This window comes from Panthera pardus, unplaced genomic scaffold (genome assembly GCF_024362965.1).
Source record: "Panthera pardus isolate Hobbes unplaced genomic scaffold, ASM2436296v1 HiC_scaffold_27, whole genome shotgun sequence".
Lineage (NCBI taxonomy): Eukaryota > Metazoa > Chordata > Mammalia > Carnivora > Felidae > Panthera > Panthera pardus.
The window spans coordinates 60576627-60598697 of record NW_026526843.1 but is presented as its reverse complement, the minus strand read 5'-3'; the positions used below and the strand labels follow the sequence as shown (position 1 = coordinate 60598697).

Sequence of the window (22071 nt, the reverse complement as noted above, 5' to 3'; positions counted from 1 at the left end):
TGAGCCCGATAGACACTGAGGAACCAGAGGGCCCCCTCCTCCACACGAGCGCTGCTGTATTGCCTGGATTCTCAGACAATTCGTGTTATATAGATATATTTTTCCTTCCTTTTCTCCTCCTTATCTCTTCCTTCCTCAAGTCTGGTTACTCTGGTTGTTGGTTTGTTTAAGCAGACATTAATCCATTCTCTTCATACATGTTCTACACCTCCTGCTTTACTTTCCTTTCTCTCTCTCTGTAATCATTAAGCTGCAAAGTTTCCCTGGGCAACTTTATCTTCTTTTCTTTTTCCCTACCTCCTTCTTTATTTTCCTTTCTCTCTCTGGATTAAGCCATTTAGTCTCTCTGCCTGGTCAATGTTTATTTTTTTCTTTTTCCCTGACCCTGTCATTTCTCTCTTTGTATGTGCTCTTCCATCAGCACCGCCTCCACCCTGCTCTTTACTTGTAGCTGGTGTTTCTGGTTTTTTTTTTCCTTTTAGTTTGTTTTTTTAATTTTTTTAAAATTTGTTCATGTGTTTGCTTGTTTTCTTATTGTTTGTTTGTCTATTTTCCTTTCCAGGGCTACTACAAGGAACAAAGCAAAGCACACCTGGTGGGGGTCCAAAACATCACTACGAGTATGGAAATAAAATAACCAAAGTAACAACACCAGACAGCAAGTACCATTCTCCAAAAAAACACATGCTGAAGGGCCAGGTCCTGGACAGTGTAGGACCCTCCTTGAAAATAGCAGTGCTTGCAGGTGCAGAGCATGTAACAAGCTTTTAAAACACATAAAGGAAAGAAGCTACCCAAAATGATGAAATGGAAGAATTTTCCTCAAAAGAAATTCCACGAAGTGACAGCTAAAGAATTGATCAAACAGATATAAGCAATATAACTGAACAAGATTGTGAATAATAGTCATAAGATTAATCACTGGGCTTGAAAAAAACATAGAAGACAGCAGAGAATCTATTCCTGCAGAGAGCAATGAACTATAAAATAGTCATGATAAATGAAAAAATACTATAAATGAGGTGCAAAATAAAATGGAGCCAGTCACAGCACGGAATCAAGAGGCAGAGGGAAGAATAGGTGATTTAGAACACAAAATTATGGAAAAAGACGAAGATGAGAAAAAGGGAGATAAAAAAAATTCTGGATCATGAGGGGAGAATTAGAGGACTAAGTGATTCAAAAAAATAGAATGATATCCGTATCATAAGAGTTCCAGAAGAAGAAGAGAGGAGACAAAGGAGTGGAAGGTGTACTTGAACAAATCATAGCTGACAACTTCCCTGATCTGGGGAAGGAAACAGGCATTGAAATCCAAGAGGCACAGAGAAATCCCTTAGGACGTAACGTGAATCAATCTTATGCACAACATACCATAATAAAACTTGCAAAATACAAGGATAAATATAGAGTTCTGAAAGCTGCTAGGGATAAACGGGCCTTAACCTACAAAGGTACACAAAAAAGGGTAGTAGCACACCTATCTACTGAAATTTGGCAGGCCAGAAAGGAATGGCAGGAAATCTTCAATGTGATGAACAGGAAAAATATGCAGTCAAGAACCCTTTATCCAGCAAACCTGTCATTCAGAATAGAAGGAGAGATAAAGGTTTTCCCAAACAAACAAGAACTGAAGGAATTCATCACCACTAAACCAGCCCTACAAGAGATCCTAAGGGGAACTCTGTGAGTGAAATGTTGCAAGGACCACAAAGTACCAGAGACATCACTACAATCATGAAACCTACCGATAACACAATGCCTCTAAAACCATATCTTTCAATAGTAACACTGAATGTAAATGGACTAAATGCTCCAATCAAAAGACATAAGGTATCATAATGGATAAAAAAACAAGACCCATCTATTTGCTGTCTGTAAGAGACTCATTTTAGATCTGAGGACACCTTCAGATTGAAAGTGAGGGGATGGAGAACTATCTATCATGCTACTGAAAGTCAAAAGAAAGCTGGACTAGCCATACTTATAGCAGACAAACTAGACTTTAAATTAAAGGCTGTAACAAGTAACCAAGGGCATTATATAATAATTACAGGGTCTGTCCATCAGGAAGAGCTACCAATTATAAATGTCTATGCACTGAATATGAAAGCCCCCAAATATATAAAACAATTAATCACAAAAATAAGCAACCTTATTGATAAGAATGTGGTAATTGCAAGGGACTTTAATACTCCATTTACAACAGTGGATAGATCATCTAGACAGAGAATCAATAAAGAAACAAGGGCCCTGAATGATACATTGGATCAGATGGACTTTACAGTTATATTCAGAACTCTGCATCCCAAAGCAACAGAATATATTTTCTTCGTGAGTACACAGGGAACTCTCCAAAAAGATCACATACTGGGTCACAAAACAGCCCTGAATAAATAGAAAACAATTGAGATAATACCATGCACACTTTCAGATCACATTGCTATGAAACTTGAAATCAACCACAGGAAAAAGTCTGGAAAACCTCCAAAAGCATAAAGGTTAAAGAACATCCTACTAAAGAATGAATGGGTCAACCAGGCAATTTTAGAAATTAAAAAATATATGGAAACAAACGAAAATGAAAATACAACAACCCAAACCCTTTGGTTGCAGCAAAGGCAGTTCTGAGAGGAAAACACATTGTAATCCAGGCCTATCTCAAGAAACAAGAAAAATTCCAAATACAAAATCTAACAGCACACCTAAAGAAATAGAAGCAGAACAGCAAAGACACCCCAAGCCCAGAAGAAGAAGAGAAATAATAAAGATCAGAGCATAAATAAGCAATATAGAATCTAAAAACACAGTAAAGCAGATCAATGAAACTAAGAGTTGGTTTTTTGAAAAAATAAGCAAAATTGATAAACCTCTAGCCAGGCTTCTCAAAAAGAAAAGGGAGATGACCCAAATAGATAAAATCATGAATGACAATGGAATTATTACAACCTATTCCTCAGAAATACAAGCAATTATCAGGGAATACTAGGAAAAATTATATGCCAACAAACTGGACAACCTGGAAGAAATGGACAAATTCCTAAACACCCACACACTACCAAAACTCAACTGGGAAGAAATAGAAAATTTGACCAGACCCATAACTAGTAAAGAAATTGAATCAGTTATCAAAACTCTCCCAACAAATAAAAGTCCTAGACCAGATGGCTTCCCTGGGGAATTCTACCATACTTTAAAGCAGAGATAATACCTAATCTTCTCAAGCTGTTCCAAAAAATAGAAAGGGAAGGAAAAGTTCCAGATTCATTCTATGAATCCAGCATTACTTTGATTCATAAACCAGACAGAGACCCAGCAAAAAAAGAGAACTACAGGCCAATATGTCTGATGAACATGGATGCAAAAATTCTCAACAAGATACTAGTAAATGGAATTCAATAGCATATAAAAAGAATTATTCACCAGGATCAAGTGGGATTCATTCCTGGGCTGCAGGACTGGTTCAATATTCGCAAATCAATCAATGTGATACATCACATGAATAAAAGAAAAGATAAGAACCATAGGATCCCGTCAATGGATGCAGAAAAAGCATTTGACAAAATATAGCATCCTTTCTTAATAAAAACCCTCGAGAAAGTCAGGATAGAAGGCACATACTTAAACCTCATAGAAGCCATTTATGAAAAGCCCACAGCTAATATCATCCTCAATGGGGAAAAATTGAGAGCTTTCCCCCAAGATCAGGAACACGACAGGGATGTCCACTCTCACTGCTGTCGCTTAACGTAGTGTTGGAAGTCCTAGCATCAGCAATGGGACAACAAAAGGAAATCAAAGGCATCAAAATTGGCAAAGATGAAGTCAAGCTTTCACTTTTCACAGACAACATGATACTCTATATGTAAAACCTGACAGACTTCACCAAAAGTCTGCTAGAACTGATACATGAATTCAGCAAAGTCGCAGGGTACAAAATCAATGTACAGAAATTGGTTGCATTTTTATACACCAATAATGAAGCAACAAAAAGAGAAGTAAAGAAACTGATCCCATTCACAATTGCACCAAGAATCATAAAACACCAATCACAAAACCCAACCAATGATGTAAAAGATCTGTATGCTGAAAACTATAGAAAACTTATGAGGGAAATTGAAGAAGATACAAAGAAATGGAAAAACATTCCATGCTCATGGATTGGAAGAATACTGTTAAAATGTCAATACTACCCAAAGCAATCTACACATTCAATGCAATTCCAATCAAAATTGCACCAGCATTCTTCTCGAAACTAGAACAAGCAATTTTAAAATTTGTATGAAACCCAAAGACCCCAAATAGCCAAAGGAATAAAGAAGAGAAATAAAGCAGGAGGCATCACAATCCCAGACTTTAGCCTCCACTACAAGGCTGTAATCATCAAGACAGTATGGTATTGGCACAAAAACAGACACATAGACCAATGGAATAGAATAGAGACCCCATAATTGTACCCACAAATGTATGACCAACTAGTCTTTGACAAGCAGGGAAGAGTATCCAATGGAAAAAAAAGACAGTCTCTTTAACAAATGGTGCTGGGAGAACTGGACAGCAACATGCAGAAGGATGAAACTACACCACCTTCTTACACCATTCAGAAAAATAAACTCAAAATGGATAAAGGACCTGAATGTGAGACAGGAAACCATTAAAACCCTAGAGGAGAAAGCAGGAAAAAACCTCCTTGACCTCAGCCACAGCAATTTCTTACTTGACACATCTCCAAAAGCAAGGGAATTAAAAAGCAAAAATGAACTATTGGGACCTCATGAAGATAAAAAGCTTCTGCACTGCAAAGGAAACAATCAACAAAACTAAAAGACAACTGATGGGATGAGAAAAGATACTTGAAAATGACACATTGGACAAAGGGCTAGTATCCAAAATCTATAAAGAGCTCACCAAACTCCACACCCGAAAAACAAATAACACAGTGAAGAAATGGGCAGAAGACACGAAGAGACACTTTTCCAAAGAAGACAACCAGATGGCCAACAGACACATGAAAAGATGCTCAACATCACTCCTCATCAGGGAAATACAAATCAAAACCACACTCAGATATCACCTCACGCAGGTCAGAGTGGCTAAAATGAACACATCAGGAGACTATAGATGCTGGCGAGGATGTGGAGAAATGGGAATCCTCTTGCACTGTTGGTGGGAATGCAAACTGGTGCAGCTGCTCTGGAAAACAGTGTGGAGGTTCCTCAAAAAGTTAAAAATAGATCTACCCTATGACCCAGCAATAGCACTGCTAGGAATTTACCCAGGGGATACAGCAGTGCTGATTCATAGGGGCACTTGTACCCCAATGTTTATAGCAGCACTTTCAACAATATCCAAATTATGGAAAGAGCCTAAATGTCCATCAACTGACAAATGGATAAAGATGTGGTTTATATATATAATGGAGTACTACTTGGCAATGAGGAAGAATGAAATCTGGCCATTTGCAGCAGTGTGGATGGAACTGGATGGTATTATGCTAAGTGAAATAAGTCATACAGAGGAAGACAGATACCATATGTTTTCACTCTTATGTGGATCTTGAGAAACTTAACAGAAGACCATGGGGGAGGGGGAGGGGAAGGGGAAAAAAAGTTACAGAGTGGGAGGGAGGCAAACCATAAGAGGCTCTTAAATACTAAGAACAAAGTGAGGATTGATGGGTGGGGTGGGGGAGAGGGGAAAGTTGGTGATGGGCATTGAGGAGGTCACCGGTTGGGATGAGCACTGGGTGTTACATGGAAACCAATTTGACAATAAATTATATTTAGTATAAAAAATAAATAAATAAAAGCATCAGGTTAAAAAAATAAATTGTTCACACTTTAAAAGCATAAAAGTACTTAAGGAGACATAAGCCAATATTTAAATGTTTCTTTTTGGAAAGACATTCTATGTAAAGAGTTATTTTCCTGTATAATCAAATTATTTTTAATTCTTATCAGGAATATTTTGTTTTTGAAAGAATATGGAGCTTAGTAAATAGTCTATATCCTTGAGTACTTATAAATTAAGTTTTAAAACAGCTCAAATAATTGAAAAAGTAATTTTAGTTGTCAGGAGGAATATTTTAACTATGAGAATTACTTCATGCAATTCAACGACTAGTAAAATAAAGCATGAGACTATTAATTATATAAACAATTACTAAATTATTATTTCATTACTTATTTTAATAAATTCAGAGTAACAACTCTGTCCCACAAAAGCAGAAAATGCATGTGTCTACACACACACACACACTCTACAGTCAAGTTCTGTTCAATTTAAAAAATTTTAAATTTCAATTTAAAAAACATTAACTAACATGAGGCTAACATTTAGGGCATGTGAATTTTTACCAGTTCTTATTACAAATAGTTCTATACATTCAGAAATGAATAAGGAGATGAATTTCGTAACCTCAGTCTTACATCATACTCTGATAGACAAGATTACCAATAGTTTTAGTACAGTTTAAGTATATATAAATATAAGCACATGAATCCACAGAGAACTACGTATTTAGACTGCCATCATTGCCAAATATATTCATATATGTCTACATAACCCAGGCAACTTTTAACACCAGTGTTTTCTTGATGATGAATCTTTTTGCCCAAGGCTGGAAATCAAGACATTCCTGGGTCATCCCTTGCCTCTAACACCTAGATACTTTCTACAGGCAGGGTATGAGATCCTTAAATTCAGGTGTCTGCTATTCAAATAGTCACCCTCTGTGTATACTACAATAAGTGAACATCCTCTGTATTGAGTGGGGGAAACTGATTGCTGATATGGCAAATAACGGCATCAATTCAACTACTAAATTGAGCGACGAACCAGCTGACATATTGTGCAATACTTCGGATATTTTAGTTGACTATAAACCCCTGGAGTATTTTTCTATTTGGAAAAACAACATTGGCAGAATAATCTCCTTTACTGACTAATCACAAACTCAATTTGGCAAAGTAGTTGCTATTAAGACAGCATTTATTTTTCTTTGCCCACTGGAAAGACAATGGCTGAAGTACTCTATTTTTAATGGACTGAAAGTTTAAAAAAAGATTGAACAGTAACGTTTATTAACGTGTTTATTAATGTGTACAGAATGATGCAGAAGGTCCTAAACTGGATGTTGGGTAATCCCAGGCTCCAGCACCTTGTGCTTCAGGGATGTTGGCCTCTACCAGTTACCTCTCTGCTTTTACATACAATTCCTTTGCCTAGTTTACCCTTCTTCCTCCCCTTTCTACCCTGTTCCTCTTAACTCCTATAAGGTTTAAGACACACCACCATGCTTGCTTTTTGGCTAACATAAACAATAACACTGACTCTGAGAAACTGTTCTCAAAGAACTCCATTAATGGCAATAGGTTTCCCTCCTACCGCCTAAATCCATGTAAAAACAAAAAACAAACTCGTGTGGCCCTTGGGATTGAATCATGTCAACATTTCAATTTCAAAGTTTCAGAAAGTAGTAATTCTCCTCCTTCCAATTCTACAAAATTAAAATGTAAAACATAACCTCATCTAGGTATATCTTTTACTAGGATATGTCTTCAAGACCAATCTAGGTTAGGCTTCTCTAAAGCAATTGTGTAGATTCATGGTTTCTCAAACTCTTTTTAAAGCAAAATCTCAAGTGGAATGTCATTATATAGAAAAAGTATCTCTGCATAACCCTAGGATTCCACCAAACATAACTGAATTGTGCTGTATGTGGAGGTACCATGTTAAAGTGAACACAACAGACACACTGGAGTCCAGCCCAGATCCTTTACACTGTGCTTATAAGTAATGCGGCTTTCTTAGCTTTAATTTCCTCTTCTATAAAATGATACTACCACCTGTCTTCCAGTGTTGTTTTGAGAGTCTAAGATAATATATACAAAATCCCTAGCACAAAATTTAGCACATTATAGGTGTTCAATAAATTTTCATTACCACCTCACTAAGTCACATATCTTAATTGGACAATATGGTTATTCAGGGAATAAAAAGTTCCATTGTCTCTTTAAAACATTCTCTGTGAGTTAATATATTTGCAATTACACTGCTGACAGGCAAGGAATGAAAATCACCTGTGTCTTATTATATTACTGCTTTAAATTTCAATAAATAAGAATCATTAGGGTTCAACATATTCATTTTGCATACATAATGAAGTCTTGCTTTAAGATTTCAATCTGCTACCTCAAGAAAATTGTTATGGTCAGTTTACTAGAAGAATTTCATAGTAGAAATCTCACGTCCTGTCTGCCTCTCTGAAGTGGCGGAGCAACACCAAGTAAAAGTAAATTATCCAAACACAGTAAGGCAGAAAGCAATTTGATTCCAAGTGTTAACGGTAGGATTATGAGTCCTTTGGGCAGAAAGAAGTAAAGGATGGGGAAAAAATGGAGGTAAGAGGAAGGAAATAAAAATATTCCACTAGCACCTGCCTGCTCTAGAACAAAGCAGTAATATCAATACCATAGATTGTTTATTCATACATTTGGAGAAGACGTGGCACTATGAATCCAATTTTCCTCTTTTTCAGCTCCCAGCATTTTGATCATCCCTTGTATATCTCTGGTAGGTAGAGTTTGGGATCCCAGAAATACAGGGAGATCATCAGAATTGAAAGGAACCCTAGGGGCACCTGGGTGGCGCAGTCGGTTAAGCGTCCAACTTCAGCCAGGTCACGATCTCGCGGTCTGTGAGTTCGAGCCCCGCGTCAGGCTCTGGGCTGATGGCTCGGAGCCTGGAGCCTGTTTCCGATTCTGTGTCTCCCTCTCTCTCTGCCCCTCCCCCGTTCATGCTCTGTCTCTCTCTGTCCCAAAAATAAATAAAAAACGTTGAAAAAAAAAATTTTAAAGAATTGAAAGGAACCCTAAAAATCACTTGTCAACTTCCCTCTTGTTACAGATGTGAAGACTAAAGCCTAGAGCTAGACAATTGAGCAGTAATTACTGAATAAAAGAACAATAAGGAACCCAAATCCAGCATAACTCATTATTTCCCTCTTTGCATTTTAGCTTTCAGAGTGAATTACTCAGAATTGGTCCTTAAATGGCCTCAAATGATTAGCCGTAAGTAATCCTTACATGCAATACTTCTTGTAAAACACAACATTCTACTAGCTAGCAAGGCCATAAATTATGAGACCAGTGTCAGGTAAAGATATTTACAAAGCACATTTGAGGTATTATTAATATTTAGCCCAAAAAATATCACAACACTTTTGTCAATACTATAAAAGCCTCAAGAGATTCTGATATGTAATTAGTTCTGCTTTAGGATATAAAGCCATTCATAATGGCAAACAGGCATTCTTAAGGCAGCTGGTATTCTCTGCCTGTAACACAGTCTCATCTTTCTGGGTGACTACAACAGGAGACAATGATACCAGTCCAGTTCACGTATTTTTCTCTACTCTCAGAATGTCTATAGTACCTATTATCTACTTCATTGCTTACCAACCTTTTTCAGGTTGGAACCCCTTGGAAAAACAGATGTCAGCTACATATATTTTCCCCCAGGAAAAGGCACATACTAACATAGAAAATCTTACATACGGTTTCAAGTTTAGCACACATATGATCAAGAATCACCGCTCAGGCATTCACCTCAGTTAGCATGGGCTACCTCGTATTGATATTTATCCCCACTCATGTATGTCCTGACTCAGATCAAAATGTGGTAGAGGGGCTCCTGCATGGCTCTGTCTTAAGGTTAAGCATCAGACTCTTCATTTTGGCTCAGGTCCTGATCTCACGGTTCACGAGTTCCAGCCCTGAGTTGGGCTCTGCACTTACAGCATGGAGCCTGCTAGGGATTCTCTCTCCCCTTCTCTTACCCTCCCCCACTCACTCTTTCTCTCTCAAAATATGTAAGTATTTTAAAAAGGTGCTAGAAGTTAGGAATAAGTCTTACAATCCTCTGTATCAAAAGCTGGGTGCAGGGGCGCCTGGATGGCTCAGTCGGTTAAGCGTCGACTTCAGCTCAGGTCACCATCTCGCAGTCCGTGAGTTTGAGCCCCGCGTCGGGCTCTGGGCTGATGGCTCAGAGCCTGGAGCCTGCTTCTTTTTTTTTTTTAAATTTTTTTTTTTTCAACGTTTATTTATTTTTGGGACAGAGAGAGACAGAGCATGAACGGGGGAGGGACAGAGAGAGAGGGAGACACAGAATCGGAAACAGGCTCCAGGCTCTGAGCCATCAGCCCAGAGCCTGACGCGGGGCTCGAACTCACGGACGGTGAGATCGTGACCTGGCTGAAGTCGGACGCTTAACCGACTGCGCCACCCAGGCGCCCCTGGAGCCTGCTTCTGATTCTGTCTCCCTCTCTCTCTGCCCCTCCCCCGTTCATGCTCTGTCTCTCTCTGTCTCAAAAATAAATAAACGTTAAAAAAAAAATTAAAAAAAAAAAGCTGGGTGCATTCCTCAGCACATAGTATTGACTCAATATATGTTAATAATTCTTAACAAAAGGTCATTTACCCATTTTGTGTCCATTATGAGCCAAATACTGTGCAAGAAAATGAGGATTCAAAGATGAAAGACAAGGATCCAATCCTCAAGGAACTCACAGTCCAATGTAAGAGATAAAGAGGTAAAACTATAATTACAATAGTGGGAAAAAATGCTAAAGTGGAGGGGAAAACAGATGGGGAAAGGAGTACAGGAGAGGAACTGGTGCTCACAGATTTTTAGGTTTGTTGAGGATGGTGAGTTAGGAAATTAAGATGACATCAAAAGCTTCCTGGATATGAAGCATGCTTGAGCCAAGTCCAACAAAAACAACAAAATGCCAGAAAAGGGGTAGACTTAGAGAAGGAAGGAAAAAAAATGGGGCAGCTTGGAGTAGGAAGTATCCCTTAATTTCTCTTCTATTGTTTCATTCCTGTAAGTTAATCAAACACTACTGAAACACCTGTATTAATATTACACACATATTGCTCTTAGTTCTACACTTGTAAAACACCTATACAAACACATTACAACAACTATATTTGGCCATTCCATCAAGTTCTTTAAAGTGAAATTTAATCTAGTCCACCACGATAAATTCAGTGTGTTTAACAGAAAACAGAAGTCACAATTACCATGCTAATTCAACTGTTAGCACATTTGGTCTTCCTATATACTGTAGTAATGAGATTTTTGCATTTTATATAGGTGACAAATGTTACTCAAGTTTCAGCTCAAATCTTTTATTTATGGAAGACAGGCCTGAGTCCATGTCATTTTACTCCTCTATAAGGCAAAGGTCTGGATTCTACACTTCTTTTGATAGAATGAAGGGTAGTTAATAGATCATTTTAGGTATGAAACTATTGATAACAGTACTACTAATTTGAATTATAGTCAGGCATACATGCTTTTCAGTAAAGAAAATTAGTAACTAATTATCTTGTTATTGGAAATCACGTAAGGTGGGCTTAGGAAGACCAAAAATAACTTGCATTATTCGAGTAGGAAACAAAAAGCAATTTTAGAGCTTTTACCTCAAATCCTTCCCAAAGTTCTGGGGAAAGAGATAGCAATCTGTACTCTATTTCATAATACTTAACTGTATGTTCAAAACTTTACAATTTATAAGCCCTTCCATTTCATTTTACCTTCACAGTAGCTTTATAAGGTTGGTAGGTTAGTATGTCTACAAATGAGTAAAGGTTGTCTTACAGAGGCTTTATGACTTGCCCTAACTCACTTCTTAAGAGGCAGAACTGGGATTAGAAATTCATCTTCTGACTCATAGTCCCGTGCTCTTTCCTTTATGATGCTGCTTTTAAAAACAATCATCTAACACAACTACACTTCCATAACTCATATCCTTTAAACTGCAGTGATAACTGGACCTTTCTGTTATCTACTCTGTTCATGAAATAGATCATTTTATTCTTGGTTCATCTTGATCAGTCTGCACAGAATAGGTTATCAATATTCTCAGTCTGGCTTATATAATTTTATCCTCCCAGCAGAAGTCTTCCTTTTTATCAGATTTACAAAGTAATTAAGACAAAAGAGCTTTAACATGAGCTATCAAACAATAACAATTACCCACATTTTGCCATTTTGCCAAGTTTCATTCAGTGGCAGAATACCAAGCTACTCTATTTTCTACAATGCCAACTCCTGGAAGAAGGCGAAATTACAGAGAAATGAAAATCCTGTGATGGTATTTCAGTTGTAAAAAACGATTTCATCCTTCAATTCAGGGTGTCACACAGCTTGGTTCCTAACCCTCACCTGACCTTAGTGCTGAAGTGGAAACACCAGTTGCAACTGATGAACTTTTATAGCTTTGGGGAACTATGAGTTTCCTCATGTGCTAAATCAAATTATTAACAACAAGCACTCACTCAATTTAGTTTGCGGGGCCGCTATTAAGGACTTCACCTCATTCATTACCAGTCACCTAAGCCCAGAAAAACGAAGAAATTCCACAAAAACTATTTGCCCTCGTATTGCATTCAAAACCTATACCTCTGCTCTAAACCTCTAGCAAACTCCTGCTGCCTTTTTCCATACAACTCCCCCTCAATTTCTAAGAAGCGGATAAAGTAACTGAAAGGACAGGTGACAGCAGCCCTGAACGACAAGGGTTCACGCTCAAGAATCATTTCAAGCCAGTCCCCCCTACTCCTCTGACTCTCGCGAAAGCAGTCCCGCTTCCTGGATAAAGGCGGCTACCAGGAAAACAATAGCAACAACAAACAAAAGTTACAGGCGCCTATCAACCAGCATCAGTGCCCCCATCCTTCCACAACTAGACCTAAAAGGTCACCAGGCCCTGCCCTTCTCCCATTCCCTAAACCCTGGCAGCAGCTTTTCAGACGGGAAAGGATACTCTCCATATTCGACATGGTCCCACAACTTTTCTCGTGAGGCGACAGCCCAAAGCAGTGACACGAGTTTCATAAGAAAGCGTTCAGGGTACCGCCCTAGGTCCGACCTGCTGCTCCCCAAGCTCCCAGATTCGCAGTCCCACTTCCTGTTTCCGCGCAAAGCCTGCGGGGGTGGGGGGTTGGAGCGGTCTGAGACGGAGGGGCGGAGCTTGTATAATGCCAAAATGGCTACCTCCAAGAGAGGCTGTTAGGGTGGGCTGCAGTCGCTTGGGGGCGTCGGCGGGCTCTAGAGGTTCTGCCCCTCCCCCTTGTGTTCTTAACCCAGCCCCTAACGGATTTCGTCCTCCAGCTAACCGTCTAGCTCTTTCTTTTGTTGTACTCCGAACTCTACTTAATCTTCCACCCCAACTCTTTCCACAGATTTCACACTATCCTTGGCCCCTCACTTCTGTTTTCAGAGTTTAAGTCTTACGGAGGAAGGAAAAGGTATAGGGCTTTTAAAATACTTTAAAAATATGTATAACCGTATGAAATGAGGGCCTCCGGGATTAGCGGGGTTGGTAATTTTGATTTGTGAGGTTCAGTTGAACTTTTAAAAAGGATCATGATCCTTAAAGTTTTAAGTTAGAAGGGGAGGACAAAATAAGTAAGCGCAGGTTTAAGAGGTGAAGCTGCTGTGAAGTATAAATTCGTACAAAATAGATTATTCTTATTTTTCACAGTAGATGGTGTAAATTACGAAAATTACTATGAAACCTTTCCAAAATATAATCGGTGGCGGGTTAACTGAACCACTAAGTGGTCGGCGGTATTTATATGCGATATTAAAATATCCAAAGGTAATTTATTAGACGCCATCTCTAGATTTGTGGGAAGGAAGGGGGGATCTTTACCAGTATCGCTGCGTTTCGATTTAAAACTCTTGGAAATTCCAAGATCTGCTTTGGAAAAAAAATAGCTAGGATAATTGTTCTCTTTCTGAGGAATTTTATAAGTTTGGCTTTAATTTTTTTCTCATCTTTAAAATTTCAATATGTGGGAAAATAATGAATACATAATTGTCTTTTTATCTTTAGGATGGTTTCCTGGTGCACCAAAATGGTCCTATAAGGTCCAGACTGTTACCTAATTATAAATGCTCGATGCTGGAAAAACCTTTTTTGGGGGAATATATGGTTTCGGGGAAAGTACAATTTGGAAACCACTTACATAAATGAAACTGTATAAAGATTATATTTATTTTTTGATCCTGCTCTGTTTCTATACGTTTCAGATGAAGGTTTACCTTTATAGAGACAAAAAAATGGCACATTTCGTCGTTGTTTCATCACTTTCCGTGCTAGATAAGCAATTGCATTTCACTGTTTGAGAACTTTTTTTTTTGTATGAAAATGAAAAATATTTTTAAATAAGTTCTTTCCTATATGCTTAATATGTATTAACACAGCTCTTACAATAAATCCACACGTAGACCAAAACAATTCACTAAAGCTTCAGAATTTCCATGTTTTGTGTAATTTTTAGTTATATGTGCATAGCCTATAAAATAAGCCTTTAAAAAAAAGTGTTTTTAAAGTGTTTTGCATCTCATAGAACTTCTTAAGAGAGGAATCTTTAGGATAGACTAGGGTTTTTAGTAGAATTAAGATATAAAGATTTTTACAATTAAGAAGTTTGTTATTGTTCTCCATGTTAAGTAAAAAAAATGCATATCCTGTATCTTTGATTGATTAACCACTTAGAAGATTAAGAAATTGTTATGAGTTGTGAACTAATGTTGATTCCAAAACTTGCCCGGTTTTTTGTTGGATATCTTATGTCTTAAAGTTAGCTTTATAATTTATTTTTTGATTTTAGACATAGTAATAGAAGTATTTAAAGTATATGTATAATTCCTGCTGCTGAAGCAAGGAATTGAAATGTCTTAAAATCATAAACTTCTTTTATTACAAAGAAATATAGAAAGCAAAGACATCAAATTTCAATTGTTTTTATTAAATATTGAATATGTATAAAATAATATTTGTAAAACATGAGTATAGAATAAACAAAAGCAATACAGCAAACATCTGTGACCCAATTTAAGAAAACTACCATTCCTTTTAAATTCCTGTGTGTACCCCTTCCCTAATCACATTCCTTTCCTTCCTTCCTTAGTGGCAACTGCTGTCTCAAATCTATATGTAATTTCCTTGCTTTTCTTTATAATTTTATCATAGTTTTTATATCCCCGAACAATAGTTATTGTTGTGCAAATAACAAAGTTATTTAGTTGTGCATAAACTCTGTGTAAATCATACTGCTTTTTCGTCTTTGACTTGCTTTTGTAATTCATTGTAATGTTGCTTGTCTGTATTACTGCTTGTAACCATAGTTCATTCATTTTCACTGCTGTAGAGTATTCCACTATATGAACATTTTGTAATTTCCCACTCATTATTCTGATGATGGATATCTGGGTTGCTTCCAGGTTATATAGCCTCTAATAATATATTAGCGTTATATTAACACATACTCTAAACACTTAAGATCCATAACTTACTTAACTCTCCTAACATATTAGGATGAAATCTGGCAATGTTTATTTTATTATAGTGATGATTAAAGTTAACCTTTTTAAAGTCAGATATAATCTTTAACAATATAATTTTACTCTCTCACCCTAGGAACTATTATTCATTTATTTTTTTTTAATTTTTATGTATTTATTTTATTTTGAGAGAGAGACAGAGTGCGAGCAGTGGGAGGGGCAGAAAGAGAGGGAGACACAGATCTCAAGCAGGCTACAGGCTCCGAGCTGTCAGCACAGAGCCCAATGCGGGGCTCGAACTCACAGACTGAGACCATGACCTGAGCTGAAGTTGGAAGCTCAACTGACTGAGTCACCCAGGCACCCCTCATTTATTGTTTATTGTATTTACATTTCTTATTATTTTGGGTTATCTTGGATCTTGGCTTTGGTTCTTCCACTCTATCAGATTAATACCTCCAGCTCTGTCTCACCTAAATAGGCAACTACCTTGTTCTCCTTTCACCCTTTGAACAGGGCTATAATGATAAAGATGGCAAGTATTGGACCTCCCAAATTGTTCTTTTGGATTTTAGTTAACTCTAGATATGAAGGTTTAACTGAAGCAACATTAGTCACATATTGATAAACCGGATGTGGTAAATTTCATTATGGATACTTATATGTGTTTTAAAATATCTGTGCATTTTTACTATGATAATTGAGATATAAAGAGCCAATATACTATCTTAACTCAGCATCTATTGAATATATTAAAATTTGATATTATTCAAATAAAGTTAATGTAAATTATACTGATTCCCACTGTAAATTGAGTTATATTCGTGGTTAATCAACTATGTTTACAATCTGTGTTAAAAAAGAACAAGCTTTGCTTTTTAAAGTTAAAAATATTTATTAAAAATTGCAGTTAAAACCTAAATTAGTTAATTTTTTTCAATTTAATTTTAGTTCTTTTGTGACTACACAGCATTTTTGTTATATTTTAACAAATGGTTTCAAGATGATCAGAAAATCAAATGGTAAATATGGTTAAACTTTCACTGAAGTATGAAGTAAACTCTCATACACTATGAATGAGAATGTTGTACTATATGTAGTATTTCTCAAAGTTTGGTGTTCTTGTTAAAAATACAGATGGCTGGGACTGATCTCTATAGATTCTGATAGAATAAATTTGGAATAGGTCTCAGAAGTCTGTATTTTGCCTCTGTTTGTGTAATTGAAATGAACATTTTAATATAGAGTAACATATATCCTGCATTGCCTAAAATAGCTCAATGTGGATGCAACTTCATAGTTTACAAAATGCTTCTTATACATCATTTCATTTGATACTTAAAAGTAATGTAAGGCAACCTCAGCAGGCATTATGATCCTCTTTTTACCAATTAAAAGAAAAAATTAAAAACCAAAGCTCAGAGAGATCATATGATTTGCCCAAGCAAGTTTTTTTTTTTTTTTTTTAAAGTAAGCTCTACACCCAAGTGGGGCTTGAACTCACAGCCCCAAGATCAAGAGTCAAATGTTTGATCAACTGAGCCAGCCAGGTGCCCCTGTCCAAGCAAGTTTTGAGCAAATGGAGTCTATATTCAGTTCAGGACTCCTTGATTTCTAATCCAGTACTTTTGAATGAATATAGCAGATTGGCAAGTAGGGATCATTAGACCACTTCTGTTTCTTGCTTTCTATACTTTAGGTGCCCATTGGGTATAGGATTAAAATGAACAGTTATTCCAGTTGGTCAGCAGTCTTTCTGGTTTCTATAAGAAGATTCAGTTTTTTAGAAATCCTAGAGAGGTAGAATCTAAGGGGTTTTTTTAGTTTTTGTTTTTTGTTTGTTTTTTTTTTTTTTTTTTTTTTTTTAGTTTTTATTTAAATTCCAGTTAGCATAGTGTAATGTTAGTTTCAGGTGTACAATTTAGTGACTCGACACTTACATACAACACTCAGTGCTCATCACAAGTGTCTTCCCTAATCCCCATCATTTATTTAATCCCTCCCCCTACCTCCCCTCTGGTTACCATCCATTGTTTCTATATAGTTAAGAGTCTTTCTCGGTTTGCCTCTCTCTTTGTTTTCCCCCTATGATCATTTGTTTTGTTTCTTAAATTCCACATGTGAGTGAAATCATATGATATTTGTCTTTCTCTGACTGACTTATTTCACTTAGCATAATACTCTCTAGCTCTATCCATGTCACAGGGTCTTTCTTTGCTCACAATGGAAAAAGTTTTTCCCTAGGCTGGTATCATTTGTCTCCTGGGTTTCCTAGTCTATAACTCTTCAAGTGACAGAAGAAAGAAATTAGAGCACAGAAGAGGTAAAGTTCTATTAGCTGAGACATATAGAAGGTGAGGTAGGAACAGAAGTTTAAAGACAAGAAGATGGGTTTGAGTGGCTGCAATAGGTGACCTGAAAAATATCCAGTTTGTGATTAGCAAGTGAGAGATAAACATAAGAAGACCAGATAAGAAGCTGAGTGTAAGAGTCAACTGAATAGAAACAGAAAAAAGTCTTGGATAATTAGGAAAAATACATCCATTTATTTACCACTTTATAAGTGATCATTCCTAAGATTTCATTGTTATTTTAGTAACAAATGGTGATATTTGGTGATTGTAGTATATAGTTATCAGAAAGAGAATTTTTCTGGAAAGCTTTGATTATAACAGAGCACTCAAGACATTAAAATTTGCTTTTGCCAGGAAACCTTTTTAAAATGTGAATAATCAATACAACTATATCTTATCATTAGATGAGTTGATTGATTCTTAATGAGTGACATGAGAAAGAATAAAGTATTTTCCATTATTATTAGAGATGCTTTCCCCTTTGGGATGATTCCAAAGTAGTTTTGAGAGCTGTATAATTCAGAAATTCTTTAATATAGGTATAAATGCTTATAAAGAAATTCATTTTTAATATGCCTTTTTCTTGTCTCTGTTATTTTACCATCCAGGAGCTGTTTGAAGAAAACTCAAGAGAAGAAAAAGCAAAAATAAGAGATTTTTATCAGAAGGACAAGTGAAGGCAAGGTAAAAAACAAAGTGCTTGCTCTCTTAAAAAGCTACTGTTCTGTACTCCTATATCCCATTTTACTGACCATGGCACCTACACACTTAGTTCTAGACACTGCTTTTATTTACTTTCTCACCATAGACCGGTTGTAGAATTTCAAGTCAAAATTCTGTCAGTCATTCCTATGGTTTTAGAAATTTATCTGGTAACTGGTTAGTACAGAGCATGCTTTGTAAATCCTTTTAGTTTTCTATATTTTAGTACACACATTCTATCTTTTAAAGTTTTTTTTATTTTAATTCCAATGTAATTAACATACATTCTATTATTTTTGCATGTTATTTTTTTCCCAAAATCATCTATAATGTGGCCCATAATTCTTAACCTCTGGGTCAGGGTTTCTCAACCAGCACTATGGACGTTTTCGGCTGGTTAGTTCATTTGTTTTGGAGGGCTGTCCTATACATTATAGGACTTTTAGCAGTATCACTGGCTTCTAGATGCCAGTTGCTTACTCCCACCAACAAAGTTGTGACAACCAAAAATGTTTCCAGAGATTGCCAAATATCCTCTGGAGGATAAAATCTCTAATTAAGGACCAGTACTCTAGCTCTAACATCAGCTAGTGCTGCCTTATGTATAAAACCAACAGACATACAACAGCAATAACCGCAAAACATCTTTAAGCTTACTCTTTTTTAGGAATAACTGTGGCAAAAGCAATGCAACAATAACATCTCTAGATTTTGAACTGTTTTACTAAAATTGCTAAAATTGGATCCAGGACAGGGGTTTTGAAGTCATTGTAAAATTTTTCTGTATGGAGGCTTTTGAAACAGCAGGACATTTAGAGTCATTCAGAGCTAGGTTTGAATTTCTGGCTCCTATATTTAATAGCTGATTATTTTGGACAAATTATTTAATCTCTGTGTTTCAATATCCTCATTCGCACAAACAGGGGTAATAATATTTATTTCCTAGGTTTATTATGAGGATTAAATGAGATTATTCTGAATGTTAAAATACTTAAAATAGAGGCTCTCAAAAATCATAGCTTAGTAATGTCTTCTGCAGCCAAAACACCCTAAATAAAGAGGTAACCATCAAGAAAGGTATTTGAAACAAAGGAGAAAATCATACTGATATAAAAGCATGGTACCTTGGTGCTTGGAAAAATTTTGGCATTTCTATTCACCACTTCTTGAGAAAGAATTAATGTCAATAAAGTGGTCAGAGGGGCACCTGGGTGGCTCAGTAAGTTAAGCATTCAACTTCGGCTCAGGTCATGATCTCCTAGTTTGTGAGTTTGAGCCCCAGATTGGGCTCTGTGCTGACAGCTCAGAGCCTAGAGCCTGCTTAGGATTCTGTGTGCCCCTCTCTCTGCCCCTCCTCTGTTCTCTCTCTCCCTCTCTCTCTCTCTTCAAAAAAATAAATAAACATTTAAAAGAAAAGAAAGGGGTCAGAGAAGAAGTTACAAAAAGTGTCAGAAGGGCCTTGATCAGAATGGACTATTTAATATTCTTCTGTCTAGAAAGAATGGGTACATGTTGATTGAATCAGCATAAATGGTGGAGTGTATGGGTAGAGTAAATATGAATTTTTTCCTAGGATCTTGAGCAGCAAAGAGTGGGCTATCTTCCTGTGACTCAGCCTACTCGATGATAGAGGGAGGTATTTATTTTTTGTTTGCTTTTAATAATTTTATAGTATATTCTCTCAATATTACATGATTCTCTTTGTATGTTTTATAAGAAAATTTTTTTAATGTTTTAATGTTCATTTATTTTTGAGAGAGAGAGAGAGAGACAGTGTGTGAGCAGGGGAGGGGCAGAGAGGAGACACAGAATCTGAAGCAGGCTGCAGGCTGTGAGCTGTCAGCACAGAGCCCAACATGGGGCTCAGACTCACAAACTGCGAGATCATGATGTGAGCCAAAGTTGGGTGCTTAACTAACTGAGGCACCCAGGTGCCCCAAGAAAATTTATTTATATGAGAAAATTTTAAAATATAAAGGTTATAAATAATAATATATTAAATATCCATGTTTCCACCTCCAAGAGTTTACAATAGTCAGTATTTTGTCCCATTTGTTTCCAGTTCTTTTTAAAACCAAGTAAATAAAATATAGTGAAGTTGAAGTCTTCTTTGACCACGCTCACTAGTATTATTCTCTGCTCTCCCTCCTGGAGACAACTACTTTCATGAGGTACTAGGTGTATCCTTTTCCACGCATAAATATGCATTCAAGTAAAATTTACAATATTTTGGGGGCATCTGGGTGGCGCGATTGGTTGAGTATCCAACTTCGGCTCAGGTTATAATCTCACAGTTCATGAGTCTGAGCCCTGCGTCAGGCTCTATGCTGCCAGCTCAGAGCTTGGAGCCTTCTTCAAATTCTGTCTGTCTGTCTATCTGTCTCTCTCTCTCCGCCCCTCCCCTGCTCTCACTCTAGGTCTCTCTCAAAACTAAACATTTAAATAAAATAAAATATACAATATATTTATGTTTTTAAATTTACATAAATATTAGTATATGTCTAGGTTTTGTACCCTTTATCAAACATTACTTTTGATATCTACCCGTGTTGATGTATCTACATTTGTATATGTAATAATTTATTATACAAATATGGCTCATTTTATTTATCCACTCCCTCTTCATGGACATTTATAGGTTGCTTTCATTTTTTTCCCCAATTACAAGAAATGCTGCAGTAACTAACTGTATAATGCTGTACACATTTGCAAGAGTTATCTAAGGTATATACTGAAAGTAGAATTACTGGGTCATTGGGTAGAAATATCTATCTTAAGATAAGTGGACAAGTAGTTAAAAAGGTTTTGTATACTGGAAATGAAGTTTCAAAAAGGAGTTAAATTTGCATGCATTTGATGGAAGCATTTTATGGCTTTTATTTGGGATGCTTTAGAAGTCAGATATGCCTGCTTATTTCAAAAACAGTTTAATGACATATTGATTGCCTAGTATGTGCTTAGAACTGCACAACTGATATTATGAAAAACAGAATACTGAGCTGGATGAACTAATCCAGGGTGGCTTTTATTATGCTCTTATTCAGTCAAAAGGAAAGACTACAGGCCAAGATCAATGTACCACGCAAAAGTATACGAAGTGTGAGTATATCAGGTTCATTGCCTGTTTGATTTGCATAGCTCTGGTCAAGAAGGTTTGTCACATGCTTTCCTCCTCTCTGAACCTCACATTTATAAGACCATTATTGATTAGTTGTAGCTGAGATATACTGAAAGTTAACATTTGTCCTAAGCTGAAGCTTAATCAGATCTAGGCAGTAATCCAGACTACATAAAAATTAATAGCCTGTTCCTTTTTTCAGATTTAATTCTTTATAAAAGAAATCACTGAATATTTCACATCTATCTAACTGAAGTTACCTTAACTGGAGGTAAGATACAAAGTTTAGAGAGGCACAAATATATGACTTGGAGGAAAAAAGAGAGGTTGTGGAACTTGCTAAAGATCATACATTAGATTGTTGTGAATTTAGCCTTTCATTTCTTATTTCACCTTTCAAATAACTCCTCATTTAATGTGTATTTATGAACAGGGTAGAAAGGATCATCTTGAAAATTCCCTTTGACAATTATGTTAATAAATAAAGTATGGTTTTAGTAAGTTTAACTTTGTATAGAGGGAAGGAAAGAAAGATTA

At 36.5% G+C, this 22071-nt stretch overlaps 1 long non-coding RNA gene across 1 annotated transcript; it reads left to right on the top strand.

The window, feature by feature from the left end:
* Positions 1-13168: 13168 nt before the first annotated feature.
* Positions 13169-21808, top strand: LOC109255066 (uncharacterized). The gene is made up of 3 exons (XR_002075081.1): positions 13169-13316; positions 18323-18398; positions 21737-21808. It is a non-coding gene; the product is annotated as an uncharacterized LOC109255066 (long non-coding RNA).
* Positions 21809-22071: the final 263 nt, after the last annotated feature.